Genomic DNA, 7,661 nt, shown 5'->3' on the forward strand with positions numbered 1-7,661 from the left:
AATCAATAAATGATCGGCCATAGCGGGATCGAACTTTTACGATCGTTGATTGTCGACGATCAACGGTCAAAGTCAACCCCGCCCTAGCTGAAAGTACGTGCTGGATTCGCCCCTGAAGTAGAGAATAATGGGCATAGATGCAGCAGCTACGTGGAAGTGAGTCCAATTCCAAACCACACGTGGAAGCCCATGACCAAGTCCATGCATTAGGATTTGTTTTTTTCATTTGTTTATAGGAATATGTTAGACCGAGTAGTGTTTGCATTTCCGTTAGTTTGTTTTGGCACGTTTGTTTCTTCCTCCTATATTGTAGCACCAGTCACGGAAGTTTCTGTATATTTCACTTGATTAGTGGGTTGTAACTTTGCCTATTTAAATGGCACAAAATGAAGGAGAAAGGCAGTGAAATATTTTATCCAAAAAAGGTTCTAATTGTGGTTCGATTCTCACCCGAAGAGAATTGTTTGTGGTTTTCTTTCACCCGAAGAAAGAACTATCTTCTAACATTTTATCTTTGTTCTGACTGGGACCTATCAACAGACTAATGGACACAGTGATTAAATGCATGAAGTTTCAATATTGAATCTTGATTTTGGTCTTATCCTTGACTTCACGCAAGCATTTTTTGGGTTTTTGCAATTTGTGCCAGCAAATTGGTTTTGAAATTCTGCAAAGTTTTTTTTTTTTTTTATTGACCCCACAAATACCAACTCCAATGGATGATGCTAATTTTGGATTATCTCACTGTTTCTATTGTATTTTCTAATCTGAATATTTAATGTTCCATTTAATACTATTATTTTAGGTTCGTGTTTATATTTTGATTTTGTTCTTATGTCGCATAAAACTCTTTGTTGGTTTTTTTCATTTGGTTGTTATTGAATAAAACTGTTGACATATGGTTGAATAAATCATTTTCATTGAATCAATAAATGATCGGCCATAGCGGGATCGAACTTTTACGATCATTGATTGTCGACGGTCAACGGTCAAAGTCAACCTCCGCCCTAGCTAAAAGTACGTGCTGTATTCGCCCCTGCTTTCAAATGAAAAATAAACATGCGAAAAAATTTGGGCTAGGAGAAGATAAGTCTGTTATGTCTAGAGTCACTTTTATCCATTGAACAAAAGCCCTTACACATGAGAAAAAATGAGTCCAGCCTAGACTTGATACATAAGCGAGAGTTGTGTTGAAGATAAAGTTTAAATAAACAAATGTAATCTTTCCACTAAGTTTTTAGAAAGGTGGCTGACAAGTAATTAAGAACTTAGAAGCAGTCATAGATCTTTGAACTGATCAAAATAATTTGTTAAATAGCTTTGTCAGTGGGGTTTTAAGTTTGACAGTGGTGACTGCTATTAACGTGTTAATAAAAATTGGGTCCCTACAAGATGGGAGTAGAAAACGACTTCACTAGGACGTAATATGACTATATACAGAAGGTGACATGAAGGGAAGACAAATTCAGCATTAACTGTCAATGGAGGGATTTTTAGAGCATCTCCAATCTCATCTCGATTGCACCATTTTAGTGCAATATTATTCATTTGTACTATTTTACACCAAAATTATTAAATATCTTTTTACTTTTTTCTTCCACTTTGTACCAATTTTTGTTAAGGGTATACTAGTCCATTTGTTATATAATAAATTTTAATTCTAAATTATTATTATTAGTATTAGTATTATTATTATTATTATTTGCATTTGTAATAAATTTTAATTATGTAATAAATAATAATTAATTGTGAATATTATTTCGACTTTGTAATATCATGATATTGCGATTCGAAAGATATTACACATTTTATTAATATTATGATTAAATATTTTCTTAGTTGTATTTCTATTAATTGTACTACATTTTTTAAATTTATTAATGAATTCAATATTTTTATAAACTAAACGTAATTAATTATTTAATAATTTATGTAGTAATAAAAATAATTTTTTAGATAAATGAATTGTTAAGAATTTAAAAAAAAATGAAGAAAATTATTAAACACTATTCATTTGGTGCAACTTTTGGTATAATAAATTGGAGATGATTTTCTATTTGGTGCAAGATTTGGCACAAAATATTGTAAATTTTGGTGTAGGGTTGGAAATGACCAAGGTCTCGACCAAGACGAAGTGGAAGTTTCGATTTTAAGCATTAATTGTCAATATAACATTGGTCATTTTGTTTCCATTTCATAGTCGACAAACCATGTATATTATGTTTGTATGTACATATGTGTACCAATATGATTATTTACAAAATCACACTTTGGATAATTCGAGGCGATAATTATGATTTTTTTATTTTTTGGTCAACAACATATATTTTAATAAAGAAATGCCCAAAATATTGAAGAAAGGAGTTCTATCTGAGATTTGAGATAACCTAGCTATAGGCGAGTAGCTAAAGTGATATTTTATTTTATATGAAAATGAAACTCAAAAATATTCTGTAAAATTCAAAAAAGTCGAATATCATGTTGATTCTGCTGACCTTAGTTTGAATAATATAAAAATAATATCAATTCATGACCGGACTTTTTTTTGTCTAATAGCTAAGAGAAAATCATACAACGGATGAATATTTCGTAACCTTTCATCTTTATTTATTTTTTAACCATGTGGAGTCTATTGTCAACATCTTAAAGTAATTTGGGAGATCTTGCACTAAATTTCACTTTTTTGGTCCTTGCCACGAGTCGGACATAATGTTGATCATTCTTTTAACTCATATTCATCGCAATTTAAATTATAGTAATTACGTTGAAATCATATCTGCAGAAATCAGACAAAAAAAATGCTAGAAATTTCATACGGGGTATTCTGAAAGTGAGTTCAATTAACAAAATTAAATGTTTTACATTCATTTATTCCAAAATCCTGAGATCTCATGTTATAAAAAACCATAAGGTTATGTATAACACCTATGTTAATGTAACTGCCGTTGGAGGAGAGAGAACGAGTCATCTCGACCTCATCCTAATACAGAAAACTATGCTTATTTATTGCAAATAAATTTCGTCAACAACTCACTTCACCAGCTTCTTGCGAATCTTCATGGAGCACAAAGATCTATCAAAACTGCCAAGGATAAAAAAAACTATGCTTAAAGTTTCTATTTCTATTTCTATTTCTATTTGTGGGGCATGTTCCTTTTAATGTGTTGTGGTGGTCGGATTAGGGGGATAGGGCAGAATGGAGGGAAGAAGTAAACTCATCCCAGAGTAAAGAAAGGAAACTGGATAACAAGGCGTCCTAGAGAACATTGAACTAAATTACTTTGTTCTCTGATTTTGATTGTTTAAATACATTGTAGAAGCATAAATTCATACCTCAGGAAGTTCCTGCCGAAATACAACATCAAGTCGAGCATTCATTGTGTCTCACATATAAGCTTCCCATCTTGTGAAGCCAAAACCTCGCCTTAAATACATTAGGATCACGATTTCCCATGCAATTATCATTTTAAAACCCTAGTTTCACAGTGTGACAACACACTTCAATTGTGACGAATCAATGTTCCTAAGTCTATCTAATACTCTCTCTCGAGATGTATCGAATCTATTTCTACATACCACCGACTTATATTTCTATGGCAAGTGCATATGTAAAAATGCATGGGGTTTTATATAAACACTTAAAGATTCCCGTAGAGCATATCGGTATATTTCTATACCTTATCGGACCCTACGATAATTTATATTATGTCGTATATATTCCAATTCTCTCGAATGCGAGAATAAATAACCCAAACTCACACAATTATGGGCTTTTAATTGAGGAAACAATAATTGCATATAAATCATTTAAAATAATGGAAATATGTCTTAATGTCAAATTGCAAAACTAGAAAATTAAAAATCAAATTATATGATACATCGATCTCCTAGCACATGAAAATCTAGGCTAACATGGTTAAATAAAATAATACATCATATTTTGGATAAAAGGCATCACCGAGTTATGAAATCTTGAGAAATCTTGAAACTCTTCGTGTAAATCTTCGTTCTTGCGCTCAAAATCCTCTCCAAGGAGTGTTTTTCTGCCTCCAATACGTTCTGCTTCTTTCTGGACGTCTTTTAGTATTTATATCAAGTGAAAATTAAGTTACCAAAAAAGTTTCAATCCTATAAGAAAACTGTAGAATCGGGCCCAGAACTTGTTTTATGCGACCGTATAGTACATTTCTATGTGGTCACATAGAGTAAAAAAATTTGACAAAAAATTCTCGGGAGGCCTCTATGTGACCGCATAGAGGGTAGCACTATGCAGTCACATAGTGCTACCAACTATGTAAAATGTCTATTTTGATCCTTGAACTTTCATTTTTCTTCATTTTAGTCTCTTTGCAATTCCTTCTTCTTCCAATCATCTTGTATCGCTTTCAAGTCATACTTAGCACATTTGCATTCCCGGGTTGCCTTTTAATTCAACTTTTGAATATTTGCATCCTTAGTCCCTGAACTATCACTTTGTTCCATTTTAGTCCTTTTTCGGCTCTTTTCTCCTGAATTTCACCATTTCCATAGAAACACCTACATTGCATGAATTCAACGAGATTAAGTCATGATTCAAACATTTTGCTCATAATTAAGTTATGTTTGTGATCTAAATAAGTGTGCAAAAACACACTTATCAAACCCCCCAAACTTGAACTATTGTTTGTCCTCAAACAAGATAGTGATTTAATTATGAACAAACATGGCTTAATACCCTTCCGTGGCTTAGGATTGGACTAAGTATTTGAATTTATGAAAATTTATCAGTGCAAAAATGACATCAAACTTTACCTGTTAAATGCATACTTGACGTGTGTGTGTGAATTCATGCCAACGTATCCTTACTCGCTCGAGAGATACACAACTTCCCAAATTTATTCTTTTCACTCAATTATCCCGGGGTTGTGTTTTAAAATTAGGAGTTTACATAGCTGTAGTTCTCACCCTCTCATAGTTTGGATTAATCTCACTATCACAAGTTTACATTTCAACAAGTGAAGGCTCTTCCAAGTTTGATTGCTTCGACACTCAAGATTAAAATAGGTTACTTGCCTCGCTTCAAAGGTATAGTTTCCTCAACCAAATGTCTAAAGGTTTTTCTTCATATTATTGTCTCTCTTTTGTTTTTCTCACTTTCCATTTTTTTTTATCATCTTCTCATTTGATTTCTATATAACCCATGTAACGAGTTTTAGGCCGGTAATTCCCAAACCAGTTGGCTTTAGGCACTGAGTTTTAAACCATTGCAGGCTTATTCGCTCGAGTTATAAAGGTTTGATCAGATGACTTTTTATTAACATCTTTCCCTCTTGCTTTCTATATGACCCCTTTAGCGAGCTTTAAGCTGGTGACTCCCAGGCTAGTTAACCTTAGGGCACCAAATTTTGAAATATCCTTGCAGGCTTACTTGCTCGAGTCATAAATGCATGAAAAGAAGTGTCTTATTCTCACAAATTAATTTTATGTCCTTATTGTTCTAGACATTTAGTTTCCAAAATCAATCCCCAATTTAAGATTTTCACATAATCTTCACCTCACTGGTTTAGGCAATCCACACAATAAAATTTTATGCACGGAGCCCCCGCTTATCTCAATGCTCCCTATAATAGCTCAACCAATTCCAAACTGTCTTAAGGTGATTTACGTGTTAATTCAATAGAAGGTTATCATTCTTTTCCTACTTTATGCTCAAAATCCAGTCATTTACCTAACATGTCAAGCATGAATAGCATGCATAGATAATGTTAAGTATTGCATCACATGTATTGGTTAATCTATTCAGCACTATACCTAAAGTTTATGAAAGTTTATGAATTTTACCAATCCAATAATCACATCATAGCGGGCAAGGCTATCAAGCCCACACAAGCATACAAAAGTATAATCAACACTCACTCATCAAGTATGCATCATGCAACAATTAGTCAACAATAACGATGGACTGTGAAAATGCAAAATAATTACATGTCGACTATTTGTTTTAAATTATTCCACCATTCCCCAAACTTATACAGTACATTGTCCTCAATGTAAAAATTAAAGTTGAAATGGCATAATTTAAAAAAAAAACATGAACACAAAATAGCAAAATGAGGTGAACAAGACTCCCTTGATCAATACGGTGGCTGTGATGGGAGGCTGGGTCCTGCAGCATCATCTCCGGAAGAGGAGGAAGGCGGGATAAAATCTCTCTCAATAGGTCAGACTGCTAGGTCTACTCCACCTGCATGGCCTGAACCCTGGTCTCCAAGCTTCCTAAACGGTCCCATGTCTCATTCACTTGCCATTGTATACCGTCCATCCTACCAACGTACATTTTCAATCTCCCATTAAAGGTACTCATCTCTCTTCTTGCTGCAAGGGACACACTGCTGGCATTGGATGTGAAGTTTATTGTGATTGCTATATCATTCTGCACCTGCTGGATGGTGGTTCTCATTGCTCCAAATGATTGCTGAAGACTCTGCATGTCTCGGCTGTGTCCTATCATAGTAGTAAACATCTGCCTCAATAACTGGGTATCAATGTCAACCGGTGGTGGAGGAACTTGTGGCATCTCGAAGTTCTCAGCTGCTTGTCCTTCCTTAGCCTGTTGTTGTCAGTGTCGCTCGTTTTCTAACTTTTGTTGATGTTTAACTTTGGCTCAGTCCTGGGCCTCTAGTGTGAGGCACTTGATATAGGGACTTGGTTTTTCTGGTGCTTCCCTCGGCTAGACTTGTATGCCTACAGCTCTACATATCCCACTTATCAAACTTGGGAAAATCAACGAGGTGTGCCTGTCTCCCTATATGCCTATATTCTATATTTGGTTGTAGATGTATGTGGCCAAATCAATCTTGTTTCCCCGAACCAAATGATAGATAAACCCCGCCTTTTGATTTGTGAATGTCGTCCTATGGGATATGGGCTCGATTTTGTGGCATATGAATAACCATAGGATAGCTATAAATAGGGTGAGATCAATCTGATACCAATCTGCAGTCGGTAGAGGCCAAGCATTCTTACGTCCCAATAATACATCTGCAACCTCAATACAACTGAAATTATGTGGGACTGGGACCACATTATTCCGGGTTAGTTGATAATAGTCATGAATCACTTCTGGTGTGAACATAATCCATTTACCCCGAACCCATGTTTGATGTAGATGATCTGATCCAGGAGTGTCGATTTCTATATTGAAGTTGGCATAGAACTCCTTCACTAGATTTTCATACACTAGATGCGGTCTTTCAATCACTTTCTCCCAACCATAGTTATGGATTAAGTAAACTAATTCAAAATCGGGAAAATCTTCCAACTTAACTGGCCTTTCGGGGATGAGTGGCCACTCGCGGACAACATTGACGTAACGGGCCGATGTGTCTGAGGATAGAAATCTCCTAACACCCTCTTCGGGCTCTCTAGTCCGGGCTGTGCCAGATGCGGAACCAACCTTCTCTTTTCCTTTCAATGTTCTCTTTGGCGGCATTTTGCAAAGGTAAGAAAAGAGGTGTATCAGGCTCTTGACTTATGATAATTAAGAAAACGAGTAAGGATGGCTGTGAAGTGCAAAATCCCCCAAACTTACTTCAAAGTGCATATATAACATGTAAGAGTGTAGTGTTCAATGAATGAGTTCAATATAGTATCACCATTGCATAAATATGAGAAACTCATAA

Source organism: Olea europaea, unplaced genomic scaffold, assembly GCF_002742605.1.
Source record: "Olea europaea var. sylvestris unplaced genomic scaffold, O_europaea_v1 scaffold231, whole genome shotgun sequence".
In the NCBI taxonomy this organism is placed as follows: Eukaryota; Viridiplantae; Streptophyta; class Magnoliopsida; order Lamiales; family Oleaceae; genus Olea; species Olea europaea.